Source organism: Bos taurus, chromosome 4 (assembly GCF_002263795.3).
Source record: "Bos taurus isolate L1 Dominette 01449 registration number 42190680 breed Hereford chromosome 4, ARS-UCD2.0, whole genome shotgun sequence".
Classification (NCBI taxonomy): domain Eukaryota; kingdom Metazoa; phylum Chordata; class Mammalia; order Artiodactyla; family Bovidae; genus Bos; species Bos taurus.
In genome coordinates this window covers 112,215,555-112,229,221 of record NC_037331.1, presented here as the reverse complement: position 1 = coordinate 112,229,221, position 13,667 = coordinate 112,215,555, and positions in this window count along the sequence as shown.

Genomic DNA, 13,667 nt, shown 5'->3' with positions numbered 1-13,667 from the left:
TTACATAATATTAGATAATATTAAGAAGTGATATGATTTACCCAGATTTATGGGATTCTCAGATGGATCAGTGGTAAAGAATCTGCCTGCCAGGGCAGAAGACGCCAGTTCGGTACCTGGATCAGGAAGATCCCCTGGAGGAGTAAATGGCAACCCACTCCAGTCTTCCTGCCTGGAAAATCCCATGGACAGGAGCTTGTCCATGGGATTGGAAAAGAGTTAGACTTAGTCTCAACTGAGCACACACATAATCACTAGAGATACATGGTTATCTCAGTGGTGATCACGGGGCAGCCAGCCTCACAAGCATGAGGAAAGAAGGGTCAGGGGCCCTGATACAGATGAGGGCCCATGATGAGGGAGCAGGAGGAACAGGAGGAGGAGGGTCCCAGTGGGGAAAGGGAAGGAGGAGGATGTGATAAGGTAGAGGCTTTGAGGGAGACTGAAGGCCAGGGCCTCCGATTTGGTGTTCTCACATACTGCCTGTTACAACTGGTTTGACCTGGGACTTCCCTGGTGGTCCAGTGGCTGAGACTCCACAATCCCAATGCAGGGGGCCTCAGTTCGACCCCTGGTCAGGGAACTAGATCCCACATGCTGCAGCTAAGAAGTTGCATGCCACAGCCAAAGCTCCTGCATGCCACAGTGAGCATCAAAGATCTGTGTGCCTCAACTAAGACCTGGCATGACTAAGTAGATCTTAAATATGTACAGAATTGGAGGATCTCAGAGGCAGTAAAAGATCCAGTGTTTGAATCTTACTAGAAACTGGAAGTGTTGTGGAGGAAGTTGAGAAAAAGGGCACCACCCAGCTAAACCCAAGTACTCCAGGTTGCCCACATTACAAATGAAAAAGATACCAGAGTGGTGTCTAAAGAATTGAGGGATTTCTGGGAACGAAGGTATTATTTTAAGCACAAGTTTCTAAAACTTCTCTTCCTTTCTTACCCAAAATTTCTTAAAAAATCAATGCTACCACAATCTGGTGGAATCTGTGACTTCCAAAAAAAGAAAAGTTCTATCTTCTACAAAGGAATGGGCTTCCTGGGTAGCTCAGCTGATAAAGACTCTGCCTGCAATGCAGGAGACCCTGGTTCAATCCCTGGGTGGGAAGTTCCCTTGGAGAAGGGATAGGCTGCCCACTCTAGTATTCTTGAGCTTCTCTGGTAACTCAGACAGTTAAGAATCCACCTGCAATGTGGGAGACCTGGGTTTGATCCCTGGGTTGGTAAGATCACCTGGAGGAGGGCATGACAACCCACTCTAGTACTCTTGCCTGGAGAATCCCCATGGACAGAGGAGCCTGGCGGGCTACAGAACATAGGGTCCCAAAGAGTCGGACATGACAGCAACTAAGCACACACAGCACACAAAGGAATAATAAATATGACTGCCCAACAATGATCATATTAAAGTGACAGAGTGGTTTAAACATTTTTTCCCATTAAAATCAAGATCACTGCTGAGCTATTAACATTATGGAATGCATTGTATGATTATATACCTGAAACATCTGAGAGAATCAGCTAGATAACCAGTTGGTGGTGGTGGTGGTGGTTAGTCACTAAGTCATGTCTGACTCTTTAAAGCCGCATGGACTGTAGCCCAGCAGGCTCCTCCATCCGTGGAATTTTCCAGGCAAGAGTACTGGGGATGGTTGCCATTTCCTACTCCAGGGGGATTGATCCTGCATCTCCTGTATTGACAGGCAAACTCTTTATCACTGACCCACCTGGAAAGCCCTGAAGAGGGTGATGAAATAGTTATTTTTAAGACAGGGCAAGAAAGTTTTTAAACATAAAATTGTCTCTCTGCCCTGGGGACTTCCTAGCCATCCATTGGTTAGATCTCTGAGCTTCCACTGCTCAGGATGATCTGGTGAGGGAACTAAGGTCCCACATGCCATGCAGCATAGCCGAAAGAGAAAAGTCTCCCTCTGCGATTTCTCCCCCCTCTAGTGTGCATTGTGCACCTGCGTTACACACTAACTAGATCCCCTTAGAGGACACAGGAGTGCCTACTGGCCAGTTTCCTCCTGGCACCAGCAGTGTAACGCCCCAGGAGTTAATATTCTTTTCTCTGTCCTCAAAGGGGTCACAGTAACCCACTAGTTGCCTTGTTGGACTATATATAAACTCTCATTACAGTACTTTGATGTATACCCCTTTGTTTCAAAAACCTGTATAACTGTGTTTTGACTTCTGACAGGTGAAACAGTCTTCAGAGCTCTCTGAAGGACTGTCTCCATTGTCATAATCCTCAGGTTGGTTCAAATAAAAATGTCTGTGTCTTCTATGAGGTCAACTACTGATTAGTTTTTTTCACAGACAAGAAGGAGTAGTTTGGAGTACCAAAAGTTGAGGCAGAAAAAGGACAACCTTACACATGATGCACCTCCCTGATTTATATGCCTGTCCATTTTAGGTCCAACCTTGTGTAATTATCAAAGGAGAAAGAGGCCAGAGTTTAATTAAATTTTAGCACTCCCAGTCAAGACATCCTGGGAGTTATGGACACTTACTGGATGAACATCAGGATGAAAAAAACTAAGATCATGACATCTGTTAACATCACTTTGCGGCAAACAGAAGGGGGAAAAGCGGAAGCAGGGATAAATCTTATTTTCTTGGGCTCCAGAATCACTGCAGATGGTGACTGCAGGCCATGAAATTAGAAGATGCTTGCTCCTTAGAAAACTATGACAAACCTAGATGGTGTTATTAAAAAGCAGACATCACTTAACCAACAAAGGTCCAAAGCTATGGTTTTTCCAGTAGTCACGTAGATACGTGAGAGTTGGACCATAAAGAAGGCTGAACCCTGCCAAAGAATTGATGCTTTGGAATCGTGGTGCTGGAGAAGACTCTTGAGAGTCCCTTGGACTACAAGGAGATCAAGCCAGTTAATCCTAAAGGAAATCAACCCTGGATATTCACTGGAAGGACTGATGCTAAAGCTGAAACTCCAGTACTTTGGCCACCTGATTCAATGAGCCACTCAATGGAAAAGACTCAGATACTGGGAAAGACTGAAGGCCAAAGGGGAAGGGGCAGCAGAGGATGGGATGGTTAGATAGCATCACCGACTCAATGGACATGAATTTGAGCAAACTCGGAAGATAATGAAGGACAGGGAAGCTTGGCGTGCTGCAGTCTCTGGGGTCGCAAAGAGCTGGACAGCATTTAGCGACTGAACAGCTAGCTGAAGGCGCCTCGCTACCAGGATGTCTCTGGAGATTCTTGGCTCCTCCTGCCTGTAGGCGGCGCTGTGGGATCCCAGGCCCTAAGCCAGACCAGAAAGGCGGAGGGGCGCAGGCCCCGCCCTCCCCTCCGCCCAGCGGCCGCTAGAGCCTGGTTCTCAGCGGCAGTAGCGGCGGTGCCTTGGGAAAGGGAACCCTGCGTCCCGCAGAGATCTGGAATACCGCCCGGCACCACGCCGGTGGTTGGCTCAGCGGCCATGTTTCGGATCTCGGGCTACCCAGACTGCAGGTGTCAGTTGGGAGCAGTAACCGCTCGGCCTGGCAGAGGGGTCAGTGCGCCGTCGCTGGAGTAAAAGCCTGCTCCGGCGGGAGCCGGCCAGGAGGAGGCGCGGTCCTGGATGCTCGAACTGACTGAAATCTGCAGCTTTAGCCGAGATTGTGTGTTGCCCAGAGGGGGCTGTGCAGGGAAATCCATGCTCTCAGCCGTGTACACTTAAGTTCCTTGCAGCAGAGAAGTAATTTTTAAAAATCTTTGTTACCCATGTGATGTGTGACCCCAGCTGGAAATACTTGTTGAATCAATGAATGGAAGAGGCCTATGCATAGTCACTGACTTTACAGTCAGTCCAGGGCTTTCTGAATGTTCCTGTTTCTCTGAAGCTCAGTTTGTGTGCTGGAGTACTGTTGGTAAAGATACAGCGTGGGAGCGAGAGCTGAAGGAATTACGGCTGAGAAAGGGAAAGAGATCCCATGGGGGGCATGTAGTATAATACTATTAATAAATTGCAATTGTAGGGAGTGCAGTTCTTTAGAAAACGATAATGATGGTTGCAACTCTTATTTTAGTTTCAAATCTTTCAAAGATCCCCAGGGGTGACAGTAACTCAGGTTCCAGACACTTAGTTTAAATCGAAACTAATATTTCTCAAGGAACAGGACAATTTCTTACTGTCTTTTACACTAACACACACAAAAAAATGATATTTAGAATAGAACCTTTAGAGATCATAACCCAACTCCCTCATTTTAGAGATGAGTAAAGGGAGTTACAGAGAGGTTGAAGCAACTTGCCCCAGGCCACATAGCTCATGATTGAGAATATAGCCTGTTTGTAGAGTTCCAGTTCTGTGCTCTCCTCCCTTCCCTTCAATACATATTTAATATTTATTGGGGCTTCTTTCCTTTAGTAAATATTAATACCGACAGTATTGTTTCTCTTGGGCTGGGGCTGCTTAATTAAGCTTCTGTTTCACATATTTCAAGTTGTCAGGAAGCTAGAGGGCATTTTCCTTATTCCCCTTTGTCATCTTCTGGGGAAATTGGGGTTTTGATTTTATTATGCAAATGGTCTTGAAAAGATCGTGGATGATTTATCATTTCTTTCTGACATTCCTAACGTGCTCTCGGGGCAAATGGTCAGTTTTCAGTTTAAATTTCATTTTAGTGGAGTCAGACTACCAATTGTAGAAGTTTCTGTAAATGTAACTTTCTTAGAAACATAAATGTGTTTCAGATTTCTCACAGGAGATGTTGAAGACAGTTCTATGTGTCCTTTATCACACTTTTTTTTTTTAAACACATTTACACAACTCTGCCATACTATAGGTACTTACGTGACGTGTCTTAGGCGACGCACTCAAATGTCCTTTTTATTGAATCAAACTCTTTGTTTCAGTTGTGTTTCTCCAGTCAGAAATGAGTGTCTCTGGCAGTTCCAGTGACTGACTTCTTTATGAATCCCCTGCCCCCCATAACTGTTCCTGTAAAACAAGGGCCTATATGTTGAATGTTCCACCTCTGTCAGGGTATAAATCTGCTTTGTTTGCAACAAACATTAAATTTTGGAAAATCGACCAGAAAAACCATCACAAGCTCTTTCTGGTCATGCAAGCCTTGCCCATTTTGCATGTCTGGCTTCTCAAGATGTATGTCATAACTTCCTGCCTGATAAAAACAAAGGTAGAAGGCTTTTAAACATTACTGAGACAGAAAGAAATGTGTTTGGGGGTCCAGGTGGCAGTGCCCTTTGATGACATGGTAATCTATTTCTGAGCACAGGAGTAAGAGAATCTGGATAAGCAGCAAAATGAATTTCACATGTGTGTGATGAGAGGTATGGAGGAGACTGATCTCTGTAGACATGAGGTGTTTTGTTGAAAATTTGAGAGTAATTCATGAAATCAAAGGATAAGCAAGTCTCAGCAAGTCATCCGTACTTTCTGTTTGCTACTTGGTCAGCCTTTAACAAGACAACAAACTTGACCTACCCATCCAGTGTCTTTTAAAGTCACATATATTTTTAGTCAAGTCACTTTTGCAGTTGAAGATTCAGCAGTGATTGAGTCATCCACATAGTGGTGAAAGAGTGTAACTGGACTGAAAATCATCCACTTAGAGTTTTCATGCTGATGGTGCTGATGTTAAAGGTAGAATATGCCATCTTTGAGAGGAGAAAACTACCCATACTTTTGCTGTTTGAGAATTGTGTTATAACTACCTCATCCTTTGAGAATGATTTACATGGGGAAAAAACACTCTCCTTCCTGATGGATATGAATGAGGAAGGAGGCAGCCCTAAGAAATGCTGAACCAACACATGGAAGCAGAACTGAGAGATCAGGAAACTTCATCCTGGTAACATTGTTTGAGCTCTGTATTAGGCAGTTCCTAAGCTTATTCTGTCCCTGATTCTTCACAGGTGTGAACCAGTAACATCTCCTTATCGTTTAAAACGTCTTGGAATTGCATTTTCTCTTACAAAATGGAGAGTCCTAAAAGACATAGAAATTGTTAACAGGATGGGGGTTTGTGTGTAACTGATCCTAAAATTTGGATTTGGCTGCATAGCAAAAGTAGAGTAAAAGGAGTAATGACTGTCCTGGTCTGAGAAGGTGACAGTCTTTGTTAGGTAGTAGCTGTCATCTCTAGTGCCTTGGGACTTAGACCATGTGCATACTAATATGGGGCATTAGGGAGTTGTCAGGAAGAAAAAAAATTCAGATGTTGCAACTTGCTTGTTTTCAGCCCTCAGTAAGTTTCTAGAAAAAAAGACAAACTTAGGCTGTAAAGGCCTTGATACTTCTCAAGGTTACAGGGCAGTTATTTTGTAGACTGTCCCTCAATCTGGGTGTACCTGGTATATCTTCATGATTATGTTCAGTTTATTTGCCTTCTGAGAGTTAGCCAAGATGTGATGCTGTGTTTATCTCATTGCATCTTATCTGGTGGTGTGTGTACATGTGTGCTAAATTGCTTCAGTCGTGTCCAACTCTTTGCGATCCTATTGACTGTAGCCCACCAGGCTCCTCTGTCTATGGGATTCTCCAGGCAAGAATACCGGAGTGGGTTGCCATCCCCTTCTCTAGGAGATCTTCCCTACCCAGGGACTGAACCTGCAACTCTCATGTCTTCTGTGTTGGCAGGCAGGTTCTTTACCACTAGAAGAAGAAGAAGAAAAGTCGCTCAGTCATGTCCGACTCTTTGCGACCCCATGGACCGTAGCCCACCAGGCTCCTTGGTCCATGGGATTTTCCAGGCATGAATACTGGAGTGGGTTGCCATTTCCTTCTCCAGGGGATCTTCCTGACCCAGGGATCGAACCTGGGTCTCCTGCATTGTAGGCAGACGCTTTACAGTCCAAGCTACCAGGGAAGCCTAGGTACCACTAGAGCCACCTGGAAAGTCCCCAGTAGGTATTACACTTATGCATCCAGTTACAGGGTGCAAATCTAGCTTTGCCACAGTCCAAAGCCTTCCCCTCACTAAAAATGATCATCTCATTTGGGTTTTCTGGGACTTCTCTGGTAGTCCAGTGGCTAAGACTCTGTGCTTCCAACACAGGGAACCCAGCTCAGGAAACTATATCCCACCTGCCTCAACAAGTTCACTTGCCTTGACTGAAGATCCCAAGTGCCACAGCTAAAAGGTCCCGCCTGCTGCAACTAAGACCCAGTGCAGCCAAATTTTTTAAAAAGTAAGAAAAAACTACTCATCTGGGTTTTCTGTTCTGTTACTGACACGTTAGCTCAGATGGATATTCAGCATAGTATCAAGGACAAGGTGGTATACCTTAAGTCAGAGTAGGCTTTACCTTTAAAAGGAAGATTTTTTTCTCCTATTTTTCTCTAAAATGGTTTTCCTTTTCAAAAAAAAAAATCGTACCTATTTTTCTTTCTATCCAGTTATTTAAAGTACCAATGAAAGTGGGGAAATGCTTCAAATATAATGTTAATGGAAAAAGAAAACAAACAGCATCCAAGACTGGATTCATAGTATCTCAGTTTGTAAAAGAAAATGTGGGTGTGTTTATTATATATGCACACTGACAGAAAAAGATTGGTGATAAACCACAAAATTCACAGAAGTAATCTTTGGAATTTTTTTCCTTCTGATATTTCTTTATTCCTTCCTGTACTTTCCAAATATTCCACAAATAACATGTATTACTATTTTTAAATACTTCATGAAAAGTGAGGTACTTTTCTCTGTTGAAAAAGGTATTTTTCTCTGTTGAAAAACTAATATACATTGTTGTTGTTCCTTGTCTTTTTGTTTTCTCATGAAATTTTTCCTTCATAGCAAAATGATCACTCTTACCTCCTTGTGTCCTCGGACAATCCCTGGAATGTTGCTTCCCAGACTTGCATGTTCCACTTTCTTCTCCCTCAACACCCTCTCCATGGCTGATTTCGTCCATTCACACTTCACTTGCCCATCATATACTCCTATTTCTCCTAAGCTCCAAACCCACATATACACTCACTGTATATCTCTTCTTGGATGCCTCAAGCATCATAAACTCAACACACCCCAGACTGAAGTCATTGCTGGTTTCACCCCTCTGCTTGTCCCTGCCTGCCAGTCACACGTTCCTCCTGTTTGTTCCTCATCTCATTGAAAGGCACCACCAGCTGCGCTAGTGTCTCTTCATTCCCCTCCCCTTTACATCTTGGTCAATCACCAATTTTTACACATCTTTGTTATCACTTTAATATTACTATTTTTCTTCATCCCAGCTACCACCACCATCTCTCACCTGGGTTAGCAGGAGACCGCCTCCTACCTGGTGTTCCTGACTCCAGTCGGTTTCCACTGCCATGTGCCCACCAGAGTGATCTTTATAAAATGAATACAACTCCATGGCATTCTCCCTCTTAAAATTCTTCACTGAATTCTTTTTAAGTTAAAAATACCAACTTATTTGGCTGCACAGGGTCTTCCTTGCGGCACTGTGAGATCTTCTTTGGTGGCAGCATATCAGCTCTTAGTTGTGGCAAACCTGGGCCCTCTGCATTGGGAGTGGGGAGTCTTGGCCACTGGACCACCAGGAAAGTCCCAAATTCTTCGTTGAATCCTTTTTGTCTGTTTTGTATTTTTGTAATTTCACAGGCTCTAGGGTGCACAGGCTTCAGCAGTTGTGGTGTGAGGGCTTAGTAGTTGCAGTTGCTGCTGCTACTGCTAAGTCGCTTTAGTCGTGTCCGACTGTGCGACCCCATAGACGGCAGCCCACCAGGCTCCCCCGTCCCTGGGATTCTCCAGACAAGAACACTGGAGTGGGTTGCCATTTCCTTCTCCAATGCATGAAAGTGAAAAGTGATAGTGAAGTCGCTCACTTGTGACCGACTCTTAGCGACCCCATGGACTGCAGCCTACCAGGCTCCTCCGTCCATGGGATTTTCCAGGCAAGAGTACTGGAGTGGGGTGCCATTGTCTTCTCCGAGTAGTTGCAGTTACTGGACTCTATACCACAGGCTTAGTAATGGTGGGCACATGGGCTTAGTTGCTCCCTGGCATGTGGGATCTCAATGGTATGCCAAAGAATGTTCAAACTGCTGCACAATCGCACTCATCTCACACACTAGTAAAGCAGTACTCAAAATTCTCCAATTGCTAGGCTTCAACAGTACATGAATCGAGAACTTCCGCATGTTCAAGCTGGATTTAGAAAAGGCAGAGGAACAAGAGATCAAATTGCCAACATCCGTTGGATCATCGAAAAAGCAAGAGAATTCCAGAAAAACATCTACTTCTGTTTCATTGACTACACCAAAGCCTTTGACTGTGTGGATCACAACAAACTGTGGAAAATTCTTCAAGAGATGGGAATACCAGACCACCTTAACTGCCTCCTGAGAAATCTGTATGCAGGTTAAGAAGTAACAGTACCGGACATGGAACAACGGACTGGTTCCAAATTGGGAAAGGAGTATGTCAAGTCTGTATATTGTCACCCTGCTTATTTAACATCTATGCAGACTACATCATGCGAAATGCAGGGCTGGATGAAGCACAAGCGGGAATCAAGATTGCTGGGAGAAATATCAATAACCTCAGACATGCAGATGATACCACCCTTATGGCAGAAAGCGAAGAACTAAAGAGCCTCTTGATGAAAGTGAAAGAGGAGAGTGAAAAAGTTGGCTTAAAGCTCAACATTCATAAAACTAAGATCATGGCATCCAGTCCCATCACTTCATGGCAAATAGATGGGGAAACAATGGAAACAGTAAGAGACTTTATTTTGGGGGCTCCAAAATCACTGCAGTGGTGACTGCAGCCATGAAATTAAAAGATGCTTGCTCCTTGGAAGAAAAGCTATGGCCAACCTAGACAGCATATTAAAAAGCAGAGACAATACTTTACCAACAAAGGTCTGTCTAGTCAGAGCTGTGTTTTTTCCAGTGGTCATGTATGAATGTGAGAGTTGGACTGTGAAGAAAGCTGAGCGCCAAAGAATTGATGCTTTTGAACTGTGGTATAGGAGAAGACTCTTGATAGTCCCTTGGACTGCAGGGAGATCCAGCCAGTCATCCTAAAGGAAATCAGTCCTGAATATTTATTGGAAGGACTGATGCTGAAGCTGAAGCTCCAATACTTTGGCCACCTGGATGTGAAGAACTAATTCACTGGAAAAGACCCTGATGCTGGGAAAGATTGAAGGCGGGGGGAGAAGGGGATGACAGAAGATGAGACGGTTGGCTGGCATCACCAACATGACAGACATGAGTTTGAGTGAACTCCGGGAGTGATGGACAGGGAAGCCTCGTGTGCTGCGCTCAATGGGGTCACAAAGAGTCAGACACAACTGAGCGACTGAACTAAACTGATGACAATATATGTGTAAGTCTGCACACTGAAAATCACTTGTCACTCAATACATATGGAATGAGTAAATAAAGTTGGTAGGGTCTAAACTCAAGACCATCTAGTCTGACCCCAGAACCTCTACTTCTAACCTTTCACAGCAAACACAGTGAATATTTTTTGCTTCTAATATAAAAGTATTCTGTGTTTAAGTTTTACTATTTAATTTCCACAAGGGCATAGGTCTTTTTAGTTATAGCTCCCAAATGTCTGGAACTTCTAACATTTAGTGACAATAAAACTTGAATACTAAAATAATCTCAGTTTGGGCCTTCCCTGGTGGTCCAGTAGTTAAGACTTCAGCCTCAAATGCAGGGGGTGAGGGTTCGAACTCTGATTGGGGAATTAAAATTCCACATGCCTTGAGGCCAAAAAGCCAAAACATTAAAACAGAAGCAATACTGTAACAAATTCAATAAATACTTTAAAATTGGTCCATATCAAAAAATCCTCAAAATATTCTGAGTTTGGGTCTTAAAACATCATCTTAAGAATTCTTACAGTGCAGAGCAGTGAGAAATGGTGGCCAAGACTACTGGCTTAACAAAAAAATGGCCGTGGAAGTTACCTGTATCTGCAAACTTGGAAAGAATGTCTTGTCACAATCTCCTGCAAAAATGTCAGCTTAGTCTTATTCTCAATGGTTGGCCACTCCTGTATGTGTGAACATTTTGCTATTTTGAATCACATTAAGGGCAATAAATACACAAATCATTGGAAGATGCAATAAAAGTTGGCAGCAGCTGAATAACATTATACCCTAAAAGAGAATGACAGAGTCTGGTACCAGGTCTCAGCTATGCAAGAAATGGAGTTAAGGAATATGGTAGGCATACTCAGGTAACTGCCTGAGCAGCTAAAGGAAGTCTGAGTGTGGGCATGACCTCATTTCAGTGTCTCATCTTCATGAGTCAGGGTGGACCCTTCTAGAAAGAGCTCAGTTCCTTAAAAAAAAAAAAAAAAGATAACGTGAGGGAAATGAGTATGATGTGATATTAAGTTAAAAATGTAGAAAAGTCCATGCTAATTGTATCTCTGGCTACAGTGGTGTTTGCCTGAAGAGGCAGAGTTTCCTGCAAATGAATCCCTTTATTTTCAAAAACTTCAGCTTTTCCCCTCTCTCCTGAAAGAGAACTGTATCAGAACCACGGGAGGGTAGTCAGGACCATTCCTGATTTCTCCAGCACAGAGAAGAAACAGATCCATCCTACAGGGGTTAAGTCCCCAAGAGATGGATCATTGGCCTTGTGCTTTCAGGGCATGCAGATGTGCAGCTGCCTGGGTTCAATTTACAGGTTTCTGACTATATATTCTTGGCCTGTGAAAACTGACACAAGTGCCAAGCTGGTGATGACACTGTCACAGATCCACCTGGAGACTATCTAGATGGCGAAGATTATTTTCCCAGAGGCCACTTCTCTAGAGAGTGCATTTGAAGCACATGTTCAAATTTAACTGTAAACATAAGCTAACTGTTAAATGGCAGCCCTGGGGACAAGCCAGGAGCCAGCTCTTTGTGGAAGCCTTCCTTTATTCACAACTAGCTATGAGGATCTTGGAGATAATCAGGAAAATCTCTCTCCCTGAACACAGATTCTCCCAGCTTACTTGTTCCCATAACCAAATTGGATGAGATTTGGGGATAAAGAAAAAACCTAGGAGCTTTTCAACTTGATAAACTAATGTTTTGCTGTTGAGTAAGCTTCTGTCATACACTAAATGTTTTTTTAAAAAGTAAATATTACTTTAATCTCACAAGTAATACGATACTGATTTCATGTATGTGTGTATACATAAATAAATAAATATATATATATATATATATGGCATTTTAAGAGGTTTCGTCTCATACCTTGCATCAACAAAGGGTCTTAATGAAATTGGTAGTATTTGTGCCACATCTGGACAAATGGGTTTCAAAATCCTCAGTTTCATAAGGATTCAGAGGAAACTACCAAGAAAGATAAAAATTCTGGCTTGGGACACTATCTTTTTGAAGAGTTTCTTAAAATGATACTGAACTGTTTGATATTCTACATGCATAGCATTCTGACAAATCACTTAGTGCATACTCACCCTGTCCTTGAAGTTAATTAAGTAATGTCTTCCTGCCTTACAAAAAATGAGAGGGGTACTATCAGATTCAGTAGTTGGACAGAAATTCGTTAAATTTAATAAAACTTTCTAACTGTTAAAGCCTGTTGAGTAGTTAGCTTTCTTTCTTCCTGACAATCTATATACACAGAAAAATACTTCTAGACTCTCCAGTTTTGTTTTTTGACCTGTCTTCTGTAACTCTAGGTATATGAATTTCCAGGTGTTAAAGAAACCTCAAACCCCGAGACACATCACGGCTCTATATACAAAAGTCATTATCTTAACCTAGCTTTTTTCCTCTTAAATTGTCAGGAGGGAAAACCTGAAGTCTATAGTTAGAATTCTATAAACCACTATACTGCCTATCCGATATGTCAGTTTTGCAGAAAATCAGGAGAGAAATTGATGACATGAAGCCAAGTTTAGACACGCACCTGATAGCTTTTTCCTAGATAAAACCCTAGAAAGAAGGTTTCTCCCAAACCCTAGTTCTGGATTCACTTTTACTGCAAGCTACCCCGCCCTCAAAGCCAATCTGTGTTTTAATCCAGGAAAGAAACGCAAACTTTCAGTCGCTCAAGCAGAAATCAAAAAGATCACGAACAGGGAGCCGACTGGGGAGTCCCGTTCTCTCTCCCACCAACCGACTAGTTCAGGCCCCTCCTCCGCTTAGCCCTTGAGCCTCGCGGGGTCCCCTAGGTAAGCTCAGACGTCCCCTCTGCCCCTAGCTCCGCTAAGGACACGTGTTCTTCCAGCCCTGTTCTGCAGCCTGGAGCCCCGCCCACCTCGCGCTTCCCAGGCCCCGCCCGCCGCGTTGCCTGCCAATCGCTGCCCGAGGCGTAGCCCGGCCCCGCCCCTCGGGTCCCGGCCCGCCGCCTTTGTTCTCCCCAGCTCCCTCTCTCAGCCTGTGCGCTCCGGGTAAACCGAGTGGCAGCCGCTGATTGGAGGCCGCGGAGCAGCCAATCAGAAGGGGGCACCTCACGATAGCGCTCTGAGCTTTAAACGCGCGAGCCGCGGGGCGCGCGGAGGCGGCCGGGGAGGAGGTTCCACGCGGAGGGTGGTGCCGCCGAGCTTGGACGCGCACCGCGGCGCTCGGGGCCCGCGCCCCAGATCGGACTGGGATTGGCCGGCCCGCGTCTTTCCCCGCCCTCCAGTTAATTGCCAGGGAGGTCTTCGGCGGGGGCGGGGCGGTTTTTCTCTCTCGCTTGGCTCCGCGAGACCGGAGCCC